Raw genomic sequence first — 13,149 nt, 5'->3', positions numbered from 1 at the left:
CTTGTTGGTTCCTTCACCACCTGCTGCAGACCCAGTCTAGCAGCTATGCCCTTTAGGACTCGGCCAGCTTGGCTTGTGGTGGTGCAACCAAGCCACTCTTGGTGATAGACATTAAAGACCCCTACTCAGAATACATTCTGCACCCTTGTCACCCTCAGAGCTTCCTCCAAATGGTGTTCAACATGGAGGAGCACTGATTCATCAGCTGAGGGAGGGTTGTACATGGTAATCAGCAGGAGGTTTCCTTGCCCATGTTTGATCTGATGTCATGAGACTTCATGGGGTCCAAAGTTGATGTTGAGGACACCGAGGGCAACTCCCTCCCGACTGTGTACCACCTCTGCTGGGCCTGTCCTGCTGGTGGGACAGGACATACCCAGGTATGGTGATGGTGGTGGTGGTATCTGGGACAAGATCTGTAAGGTACAATTCTGTGAGTATGATTAAGTCAGGCTGTTGCTTGACTAATCTGTGAGACAGCTCTCTCAATTTTGGCAAAAGCCCCCAGATGTTAATAAAGAGGAATTTGCAGGGTTGGCCATTGTCATCTCTGGTGCTTAGATCAAGGCTGGATGGTCCATCTGCTTTCATTCCATTTTTGTGACTTTTTAGCCACTTGATACAACTGTATGGCTTGCTGGGCCTTTTAACAGTCAGCCACATTACTATAGATCTGGAGTCATATGTAGGCCAGACCAAGTGAGGACAGCAGATTTCCTTCCTTAAAGGGAATTAGTGAACCAGATGTGTTTTTATGACAATGGTTTCATGGTCATCATTAGATGTTTAATTCCAGATTTTTATTGGATCCAAATTCCACTATCTGCCATGGTGGGATTTGAACCCAGATCCCCAGAGCATTATGCTAAGTCTCTAGATTACCAATGCAGTGACAATACCACTACGCACCCACTCCTGACTGATGAATCCTTAAAAGAAAGAGTTGTTAGGCAATGTTTTTACTAGCTGTACAGGTCGTTTACAACATTTAATTAAAATTATCTAACAAAGGGCTTGACCATTCAAAATGCTTCTATATGCATAGCCGCATAGTTTTTTTTTATCTCCTTATAGATCATAAAAAGTGCATATAAAATAAACTGTGAAATAATAAGGCATTTTCAGATGCCTGTGGTACCAGTTTTCTGTAATAATTTAGCCTTGCTGCCTTGGAGCTGTCTGTGCTGCAGTGATGTCATCAGTTGATTCTTCCATCTAGTGTCATAGCAACAAGTTCCATGTTTCCTCACCTCACGTCACAATATTTACCATCTTGCATTCAGTCAAGAGGTAAGAACATAAGAACATAAGAACTAGGAGCAGGAGTAGGCAATTCAGCCCTTCGAGCCTGCCCCACCATTCAATACGATCATGGCCGATCTCATTTCGGCCTCAACTCCAATTTCCCGCCCTCTCCCCATAACCTTTCAACCCGTTACTAATTAAAATTCTGTCTATCTCCTCCTTAAATTTATTCAGCATCCCGGCATCCACTGCACTCTGAGGTAGTGAATTCCAAACATTCAAGACCCTTTGAGAAAAGTAATTCCTCCTCATCTCTGATTTAAATTTACCACCCCTTAGCCTAAAACTATGGCCTCTCATTCTAGAATGCCACACAAGGGGAAACATCTGCTCCACGTCTACTTTGTCTATCCCCTTTAGCATCTTATATACCTCAATTAGATCTCCTCTCATTCTTCTAAACTCTAGCGAGTATAGGCCTAAACTGCTCAATCTCTCCTCGTAAGACAAGCCCCGTATCTCTGGAATCAATCTAGTGAACCTCCTCTGAACTGCCTCCAATGCAACTACATCCTTCCTCAAGTAAGGGGACTAAAACTGTGCACAGTACTCCAGATGCGGTCTCACCAATGCCTTGTACAGTTGCAACAACACTTCCCTATTTTTATACTCTATTCCTTTAGCAATAAATGCCAAAATTCCATTTGCCTTCCTTATTACCTGCTGTTACTGCATACTAGCTTTCAGCGATTCATACATGAGGACACCCAGATCCCACTGCATTGAAGCATTCCGAAGTTTCTCTCCATTTAAATAATAAGTTGCCTTTTTATTCTTCTTACCAAAATGGATAACCTCATACTTATCCACGTTAAACTCCATCTGCCAAATCTTGGCCCATTCACCTAACCCATCCATATCCATTTGTAAATTTCTTATTTCTTCATTACAACTTACTTTCCCGCCTATTTTGGTGTCATCTGCAAATTTAGCTATAGTACCTTCTATCCCTGAATCCAAGTCATTAATATCGACTGTAAATAGTTGGGGCCCAAGTACCGAACCCTGTGGCACCCCACTAGTTACAGCTTGCCATCCAGAAAAAGACCCATTTATCCCAACTCTCTGCTTCCTGTTGGTTAGCAAATCCTCTATCCAAGCTAATATATTACCCCTAACTGCATGTGATCTTATCTTGTGTATTAATCTTTTGTGCGGCACCTTTCAAAGGCCTTCTGGAAGTCCAGATATACTGCATCTACATGATCCCCATTATCTACTTTGCTTGTCACACCTTCAAAGATCTCTAGCAAGTTAGTCAAACACAATTTACTCTTCATAAAACCATACTGACTCTGATGGATTGCACTTTGACTTTCCAAATGCTCCATTATTAATTCCTTACTAATGGATTCCAACACTTACCCATCAACAGATGTTAAACTAACTGGTCTATAGTTTCTTACTTTCTGCCTCCCCACCTTTTTGAATAAGGGTGTTTTATTAGCATTTTTCCAATCCACTGGAACTTTTCCAGAACCCAGGGAATTTTGGAATAATATTACCAATGCATCCACTATCTCCGCTGCCACTTCCTTTAAGAACCTGGGATGTAGGCCATCAGGTCCTGGGGACTTGTCACCCTTTAATCCCAATAGTTTGCTCAATACTTTTTCTCTAGTGACGGTGATTGTTCTAAGTTCCTCCTTCTCTATACCCTCTGCACTACCTGTTACTATTGGGGTGGTACTGGTGTCCTCCATTGTGAAAACTGAGGCAAAAGATTCTTTAAGCATCTCTGCCATTTCTGCATTCCCCACTATTAACTCCCCAGTCTCATCCTCCAAGAGACCAACATTCACTTTAGCTACTCTCTTTCCTTTTATATACTTGTAGAAGATTTTGCTATCAGTTTTTACATTTTCTACTAGTTTTCTTTCATAATTTACCTTTGCTCTTGTTATTTTTTTTTAGTAACCCTTTGTTGATCTTTAAAAGTTTCCCAATCTTCCAGCCTGCCACTGACCTTTGCAATTTGGTATGCCTTAGTTTTTGCCTTTATGTTATCTTTAACTTCCTTGCTTAGCCATGGATGCTTTTTCCCCCTCTTACCATCTTTCTTCCTCTTTGGAATATATTTTACTTGGGAGGAATTGAATATCTCCTTAAATATCTGACACCGTTCATCAACTGTCCTACTTTGTAGTCTTCCTGCCCAGTACACTAGGGCCAAATCTGTCCTCATGCCTATGTAGTTACCTTTGTTTAACTCCAGAACACTAGTGTGGGACTCAAGTTTCTCGCTCTCAAACTGAACTTGAAATTCTAGCATGCTATGGTCGTTCTTCCCTCGAGGATCCTTTACTCTGAGATCATTAATTAATCCCATCTCATTATACAAAGCCAAATCCAGAATAGCCTGCTCCATGGTTGGTTCCACAACATATTGCTCCAAGAAACAATCTCTAATACATTCTATGAACTCTCCCTCAAGGCTACCCTTGCCAATTTGATTAGTCCAGTCTATATGCATATTAAAATCACCCATGATTATTGCCGTGCCTTTCTTACATGCTCCCAGTCTTTCCTGGTATATATTGTGCTCTACTGCTGAACTACTCTTTGGGGACCTATAGATTGCTCCCACCAGGGACTTCTTTCCCTTGCTATTTCTTATTTCTACCCAGATTGACTCTACGTCTTGCTCTCCAGTGCCTATATCATTCCTCACTATAGCACTGATCTCTTCCTTTACTAACAAAGCTACACTACCTCCTTTTCCTTCCTGCCTATCCTTCCGAAACACTGAGTACCCTTGGATATTCAACTCCCAAACCAGTTCTCCCTGTAACTACGTCTCAGTAATCGCCACCAAATCATATTTGCGCTGTTGACTCATTAGTTTCATTCCGAATGCTATGCACATTCAGATACAAAGCCTTTAAGTTTGCCCTATTGCCAATTTTCCCTACTCTTATATGATTCTTTCTATGGGTGCAATATGATGTTCACACACTCTGTCCCTTCCTTTCACTTTTTGGTAACAATCAGCCTCGTCACTAACCTGCACTCTTACCCTCTCCTTGAACTTTGATTTTTTATATTTCCAAGCAACTGAACCCTCCCCCCAACTATTTAGTTTAAAGCCCTACCTGCAACCCTAGTTATGCGATTCACCAGGACACGGGTCCCAGTCTGATTCAAGTGGAGCCCATTCGAACGGAACAGCTCCCTCTTTCCCCAGTACTTTTCCCCAGTAAGCTTAGATGTCAACAAGGCAATTATTCATACAGGCATGTTTTCACAAGTGAAGAAGCACTGAGCAATTTGTGTATTTTCTTGGCTTCGGCCATTGGGTCCTGGGGATGGGAGGGCCCGAAAATGAAGCTGAGCACAGGGCCCCAACTTTAAATCCACCACTGCCTGAGAGATAGAGTTTGTGCCAAAGCCTGCCACTGCACCACAGGGACCTGAGGTGGTCCAGGGAAGCTGGAGGCCTGGCACCCATGAGGAAAGGAGGGAGGTCATCTTCCTGGAGGGTGGCAGGAGGAGGCCACTTCGTCACGCAGCAGGGTTAGCTCTTTGTTCAGCATCATCCCCCTCCACCTCCAATTCATCCTCCTCTTGTATCTCCTGCTCCTGCTTCTCCCCAGTGAGCTGTCCAAAGGGACTCAATATCCTCAAAGGCCTTAACTCCCTGGCCGCTCGCGCTCCACGTAGGGTGGGCTTTAATTGGCCCACCAGCGTGAAATCGCGGTGTGGAGCCAATCATGGGCAGTGGTCAGCTTCCCGCCCGCCCCCAACTGAGCACACCCACCAAGGACAAAATCCTGCCCCATGTGTCTGTTTTCTGTGGATCTTGAACCTTCTGGTGACAGCACTGCCACAGAGCCAAGGCTGACACTTTAATGTCAGCATATGGTTTATACAGAGCATTGTTCATTTATCCATATCTAACCATCCTTCACTTGCAGGATTTATTCTGAGGTCAACACCGTTCTCTAGTTCAACCTGGGATTTGTATACACAAAACTGGTTATTAGGTGCAGCTAGTTATTTATATTAGTTTAAATTGACATTTTAATCAGAAAAGCCAATGGAAGAAATTATTTCAAGCATTGATTGTGCAGGAAGAATATGAGCATCACTGAAGGATCGGTTCAGAGATTTTCATTATGCATACAGCTACTTGAAAGGTGTAATCATTTATTAAAGTTGTCTTATCCTGTGCTTTGTGCATCCTACTTTTGGCGATTCCTCATGTCAATTGGAAATTGGTATATTTATAGAATGGCTTTACTGCAAACTTCCCCATCCCCCAACTTTGTCAGCCTGCAAACTGATGGCATCAATGAAGTATGGTGAATAAGGACGAATGCTAATCAGAAGTAATCCCCTCAATTGTTCGGAATGGTAGCACAGAAGGGGTAAATTAAAATGATTTATCATTATTTTCCCTCCCCCTTCACCACAAACAAAAGGATTGAAAAAATGCAAACAGAAAAACTTTCTTTTATATATAATGGACGATAGAAAGGAATGTACAGCACTTACAGTGAAAACCTAGATCCTGTAAAGAAATAAGGCTATCATGTTCAAATTTGAGTTGGCGGAGGAAGATGCTGGGAATTGTGGGGGAGAAAAGGAGAGATGCTGAAAGCCACTGGGGAATGGCAACAGAGAAAACACTGAAGGATAGATTGAGAGGAGAGGAAACACTGGGAATCAATCACTTAAAAAAATCCATATGGCTTTTATGACATCCAAAAATGTAAAAAAAAGAAAAGAAATCCCACCCCTCCAATTTGGGAACTCACATGTTTGCTAGGGCTGTCAAGAAGGGCTTAAACTAGAATGGCAGGGGGATAGGAGCCTGAGCAGGGAGACAGAGGAGGGGGAAACATGGATAGAAACGAAGGACAGAAAAGTAAGAAGCAAAAGTGGAAGGCAGAAAAAACAAGGGCAAGAAACATATGTGGTCATAGTGCAAAATAAAGCTAAGATGACTAACAAGGTTAAAAAGACAAGTCTAAAGGCATTGTATCTTAATGCGCGGAGCATTCGCAATAAGGTAGATGAATTAACAACGCAAATAGACATAAACGGTTATGATATAGTTACAATTACGGAGACATGGCTGCAGGGTCACCAAGGATGGGAACTGAACATTCAGGTGTATTCAATATTTAGGAAGGACAGACAAATAGGGAAAGGAGGTGAGGTAGCAATGTCTGTAAAGGAGGAAATCAATGCAATAGTGAGGAAGGATATTAGCTCAGAAAATCATGATGTGGAATCTGTTTGGGTGGAGATAAGAAACACCAAGGGGCAGAAAATGTTGGTGGGGGTTATCTATAGGCCCCCAAACAGTAACAGAGATGTAAGGGAGGGCATTAAACAGGAAGTTAGAGATGCATGCAATAAAGGTACAACTGTAATCATGGGTGACTTTAATCTACATATAGAATGGACAAACCAAAGTAGCAATAATACTGTGGAGGAGGATTTCCTGGAGTGTGTACATGATGGTTTTTTAGACCAATGCGTTGAGGAACCAACTAGAGAGCAGGCTATCCTAGACTGGGCATTGTGCAATGAGAAAGGATTAATTAACAATCTTGTTGTGCTCTTGGGGAAGAGTGACCATAAAATGATGGAATTGTCCATTAAGATGGAGAGTGAAAAAGTTGAATCCGAAACTAGGGCCCTGAATCTAAATAAAGGGAACTACAAGGGTATGAGGTATGAGTTGGCAATGATGGATTGGGGAACCTTACTAAAAGTGTTGACGGTGGATAGGCAGTGGCTAATGTTTAAGGGACATATGCATGAATTACAACTATTATTCATTCCTGTCTGGCACAAAAATAAAACAGGAAAGGTAGCTCAACCATGGATTACAAAAGAAATTAGGGATAGTATTAGATCCAAAGAGGAGAAATATAAAATTGCCAGGAAAAGCAGTAAGTCTGAGGATTGGGAACAGTTTAGAATTCAGCAAAAGTGGACAAAAAGATTGATCAAGAAGGGGAAAATTGAGTCTGAGAGTAAATTTTCAGGGAACATAAAAACTGACTTTAAAAGCTTCTATAAATATGTGAAGAAATAAAGATTAGCAAAAACAAATGTAGGTCCCTTACAGTCAGAAATGGGGGAAATTATAATGGGGATCAAAGAAATGAACACATATTTTGGTTCTGTCTTCACAAAAGAGGACACAAATAATTTCCCAGAAATGTTAGGGAACCAAGGTTCGAGTGAGAGGGAGGAATTGAAGAAAATCAGTATTAGTAAAAAAAGTGCTAGAGAAATTAATGGGGTTAAAGGCTGAAAAATCACCAGGGCCTGATAATCTACACCCCAGAGCACTAAAGGAAGTGACCTTGGAAATATTGGATGCATTGGTGGTCATCTTCCAAAATTCTATAGACTCTGGAGCAGTTCCTACAGATTGGAGGGTGGCAAATGTAACCCCACTATTTAAAAACAGAGGGAGAGAAAAAACAGAAAATTACAGCCCAATTAGCCTAACATTAGTAGTGAGGAAAATGCTAGAGTCTATTATAAAAGGCGTGGTAAGAGAACACTTGGAAAGCATTAATGGGATTAGGCAAAATCAGCATGGGTTCATGAAAGGAAAATCATGCTTAACTAATCTACTGGAGTTTTTTGAGGATGTAACTAATGGGATAAGAGAGAACCAGTGGATGTGGTGTATTTGGATTTCAAGAAGGCTTTTGATAAGGTCCCACACAAGAGGCTAGTGGGCAAAATTAAAGCACATGGGATCGGGGGTAATATACTGGCATGGATTGAGAATTGATTGGCAGACCAGAAACAGAGAGTGAGAATAAATGGGTCTTTTTCTGGATGGCAGACGGTGACTAGTGGTGTACCGCAGGGATCAGTACTTGGGCCCCAGCTATTCACGATATATATAAATGACTTGGATGAGAGAACCAAACGCAATATTTCTAAGTTTACTGTTGACACAAAACTGGGCGGGGTTGTGAGTTGTGAGGAGGATGCAAAGGAGGCTTCAGGGCGATTTAAACAAGTTGTGTGTGTGGGCAAACATATGGCAGATGCGGTAAAACATGGATAAATGTGCAGTTATACACTTCGGTGTGAAAAACAGAAAGGCAGAGTATTATTTAAATGGTAATATATTGGGAAATGTGGATGTACAAAGGGATCTGGGTGTCCTTGTACACCAGTCAATGAAAGTAAGCAGCCAAGTGCAGCAAGCAATTTGGAAGGCAGATGGTATGTTGGCCTTCATTGCGAGAGGATTTGAGTTCAGAAGTAGGGATGTCTTATTGCAGTTACACAAGTCCTTGGTGCGACCACACCTGGAGTATTGCGTGCAGTTTTGGTCTCCCTATCTAAGAAAGGATATGCTTGCCATCGAGGGAGTGCAGCGAAGGTTCACTAGGCTGATACCGGGGTTGGCAGGACTGTTGTATGAGGGGAGATTTGTTCGACTGGGCCTGTATTCGCTAGAGTTTAGAAGAATGAGAGGGGATCTGATTGAAACGTATAAAATTCATACAGGGCTAGACAGACTGGATGCAGGGAGGATGTTTCCCCTGGTTGGGGAGTCTAGAGCCAGGGGCCACAATCTCAGGATACAGGGCAGGCCACATAGGACTGAGATGAGGAAATATTTCTTCACTCAGGGGATGGTCAACCTGTGGAATTCTCTACCACAGAAGGCTGTGGAGGCCAGGTCACTGTGTATATTCAGGAAAGAAATTGATAATTTTTTGGATATTAGGGGCATCAAGGGGTATGGAGAGATAGCGGGAATATGGTGTTAAGATAGAGGATCAGCCATGATCATATTGAATGGCAGAGCACGCTCAAAGGGCCAAATGGCCTAATCCTGCTCCTAGTTTCTATAACAAGCTGAAACCAAGAGCTACCAGAGGAACTGAGTTTATATTCCTCACTTTGATGATTTGTTTCCTGATCAAGATACCAGTTTTGTATTTCCTCATATGATGCTTTTATGGAAATCATAGGTTACAATATAAGTTCTTTGTTCAGAAAAATATCAATTCAGGGCCTGACAGTATAATCAGAAAAAAAAACCAACCCAGCAGAAAACAGTGTCAAAATTAAGGCCGAGAATTTGAAACAAAATATTATATCATTTATCTTTTAACAATAATGAGCAGTGCTATTATTTATTTTTTTTAAAATAAGAAGAAGTGATTTGCAATAGCTGCAGAACCATTCAGTATTTGGTCATAGTCCCTTGTGTGATGAGTTCATTGCTGTGGTTTGTGCCTGACAGAAATAATTTTGTCTTTTAGAAGTACCGTGGATTGTCCAGAGAAAATATGAAGTAATGCATTTTGGAACTAGGGTTAGGAAAGAAAATGGACCTTAAATGGTAAGATTTTAAACACTGTATACGAGCAAGTGAACCTCAAAGCACATATACAAGCAATGCTGAAGGAACAGTATAAGTCCATCTAAAAAGGCAGTGTTTTGTATCTGGATACCTAGAATACATAAGTAAAAATGTAATGTTGAAATTCTACAAGACCTTAGACCACAGTTGAAGTATTAGGGTTGATTCTGAATCTCAACAACAACTTGCATTTGCAATTTTGCTAGTTTGAATCTGCAATCGGCCTTAGTTCCCAAAGCTCTTCACTGTTTCTCAATGACAACTTGGCTGTGATTGATCAGTGTCTCACTGATGGCCTAAATGCTTTGTCTAGATTCACATGTAGTCAAGAGTAGCCATTTGGATGAAATCCATAGAACAATATCGTAGCATAAGTCAGTACTTTCTCAGAGTAGATTATTTTTAAAAAAGGACAAGAATCCCTCCACGTAAATATTAGCTAGAATCACAGAACATTATAGCACAAGAACAGGCCAATTGCCCTGAAAAATCTGTGCTGTGTTGTTATGTCAAGAGCCACTCATATACTTGCCCTCAACGCTGGCTCATTCTGGGTCAGAGAGTTGTGGGTTCAAGTCCCACTTCTGAGACTTCAGTACAAAAATCAAGGCTGACACTCTAATGCAGTACTGAAGGAGTGCAGCACTGTCAGATGTGCTATCTTTAGGATGAGATGTTAAACTGAGGCAATGGCTGTCCTCTCAGGTAGATGTAAAATATCCTGTGGCACTTTTTCAAAGAAGAGCAGGGGAGTTCCCCAGTGGCCTGGCCAATATTCATCCCTAAATCAACATCACAAAAACAGATTATCTCCATCATTATCACATTGCTGTTTGTGAGAGTTCGCTTTTGCAAATTGGCTGCCATTTTTTGTTATTCGTTCACAGGACAGGGGCTAAGCCAGCATTTATTGCCCATTCTTAATTGCCCTTGAGAACTGAGTGGCTTGCTAGGCCATTTCAGAGGGCAGTTAAGAGTCAACCACATTGCTGTGTGTCTGGAGTCACATGTAGGCCAGACCAAGTAAGGATGGCAGATTTCCTTCCCTAAAGGATATTAGTGAACCAGATGGGCTTTTACAACAATTGACAATGGTTTCATGGTCATCATTAGACTTTTAATTCCAGGCTTTTTTTTAAATTCAAATTTCACCATCTGCCATGGTGGGATTGAAACCCAGGTCCCTGGATTACTAGTCTAGTGACAATACCACTATGCCACATCGCAACAGTGACTACACTTCAAAAGTACTTTGATACATCCTAAGGTCATGAAAGGAGCTAAATAAATGTAACTGTTCCTTTATCAGGATTTACCCAGGTATTATAATTTTTTTCTTGCTGAGATGGCAAGTGTGTAATAGTAATCTCATTTGTAGGGAGCTGCATTATGCTTCTATTGGTACTCAAGTTCATAAATAAATGCAATGGAAGTAGCTTTCTTAAAAAGAATACATGCCATAATACTTGGCGTTCACCATCAGATGCCCTGTGTGCATATGTTTTACAAACGTGTTTACGGAATAAATTTGCAGCTATCCAATGCTACTTAGGCAAGGAGAGGAGATAGCGAATTATTGATTCCAAACTAATTCCATGTGGGGAAGGGAGGATTTGCAGCACTTACTTTGTAGTTCAGATTTACTCCTGATAATGCCATACAAGGGTCATAAATTGTCACCACTAATCACATCCGTAAAAACGTACCTTTGTTTCTTTATTACATGTGAGGATTTACATAATTGCTAAAAATAAATCAGCTTGAATGGGGAGTCATATCTTCCTAACTATTTCATTCAGGCTTGCTCCCAACATTAATTGTGCTCCTTGCAAAAGGCCCCATCCACAATCAAGCCTCATGAAAAATTGAACATTAAACATGTAGTGAACGGAATGTAGTGCACCTCAGGGTTAACTATTACCCCTTTTATCAATGCTTATCCTATATTCCTGCTGTCTCCTAAGGGAGAAAAACACCACACCGAGAGATTTCAACCTAAACAACAAATTGCTTATTATAAGAAAGAAATCTATAGAAAAAATCAAAATCTATTAAACCAAGGGATTAAGAATGTCAATGCAGGATTCCAGAGTTGTTTTGGGTGGTTTTTCCCTCACTGTCAGACAGGATAAAATATGAAGCTCTGGCTCGTGGAGTGCTTGGTTGTCATAGTGACTTAAATGTGTAGTTTTCAAGTGAACCAAAGGTGAAGGTCATCTTAATGCCTTTTTGCCAAAACAAAGCTTTTATATCATGTCTAAATTTTCATACAATACCGGTTCCATATCAGCATAAGCTGATGGGACAGCCATTACACAGAATGACTCTGTCACAGCAGACCCAGCTGCAAGTCTGTTCTGCAGAATTAATTAAACTCTCTGCATTGCCTGAAAAAGGGAGCTGGACTGGATCATAACTGGGGCAGATATTTCATCATTTAGAAGGTAAGTCACTTAACAGTTAAGAAATGCTTGGTCCATGTGATCACCTGAACTGGATTTGAACAATCGAGGGGGTCTGAGAAAAAATTTCCAGAGTGTTTCTTCTCCCCATTATTTCTTGCCTCTCCTGGGAGATCACATAACTGCAATGGGGTGGGGTGAGGATGACTCTAGCCATCATGAAAGTGGGGCAGACTTGATGGACCAGCTTGTCTTTTCACGTCCGTCATTTTTGTATGTTGGTCATTTTTAATTTTGAACATACCTGCAGTTAAGAGAAGCCTATGTCTCACTGCGCCATCAGTGTGACCAAACTTCAGGCTTACATTCAGGGATATTTTTTAATTAACTGCCTTTTTGAAGCTGTTGGCTTGTTTTTGGTACTTTTTCAGGTTGCTATGCATATCACATCCACACAGCTATTATCATGGATTTAGGGAAAATGGACATTTTATTTTTAAAAGCAAAATGGAGAATGGACAATATGCTTTGAGAAAAATGGCGTTGAGATGTCAGGTGGCCTCTTTTCTTTTCTGTCAATATACATGGAACTGCACAGGCCTGGATGTTACCTGCTTATCTAGACAGAAAATTAAAATACAAACATCCTTTCGGAACATTTCACTGAGATGTCATCAAAAGACAATAAACCTTTGTGGATTTAATGTCCAAGTAACTGCAGAAGTTAGTTCACAATGTTCTTGCAGACTTCTTGGCTGTGGAATGGGTGTGATGAGAAATCAATTACATCACACATGGGTGAAACTCAAACACTATTTTGTGTCAAATCCCAAGTCGCTAGAGTCCATTGTTTAAACAATGGAAACAGATACTGAGATAAAAGCAAAAAACTGCGGATGCTGGAAATCCAAAACAAAAACAAAAATACCTGGAAAACCTCAGCAGGTCTGACAGCATCTGCGGAGAGGAACACAGTTAACGTTTCGAATCCATATGGCTCTTCAACAGAACTAAGGAAAAATAGAAAAGAGGTGAAATATAAGCTGGTTTAAGGGGGGTGGGACAGGTAGAGCTGGATAGAGG

This window comes from Cetorhinus maximus, chromosome 8 (genome assembly GCF_964194155.1).
Source record: "Cetorhinus maximus chromosome 8, sCetMax3.hap1.1, whole genome shotgun sequence".
Taxonomy (NCBI): domain Eukaryota; kingdom Metazoa; phylum Chordata; class Chondrichthyes; order Lamniformes; family Cetorhinidae; genus Cetorhinus; species Cetorhinus maximus.
This window is presented reverse-complemented; position numbering follows the sequence as displayed.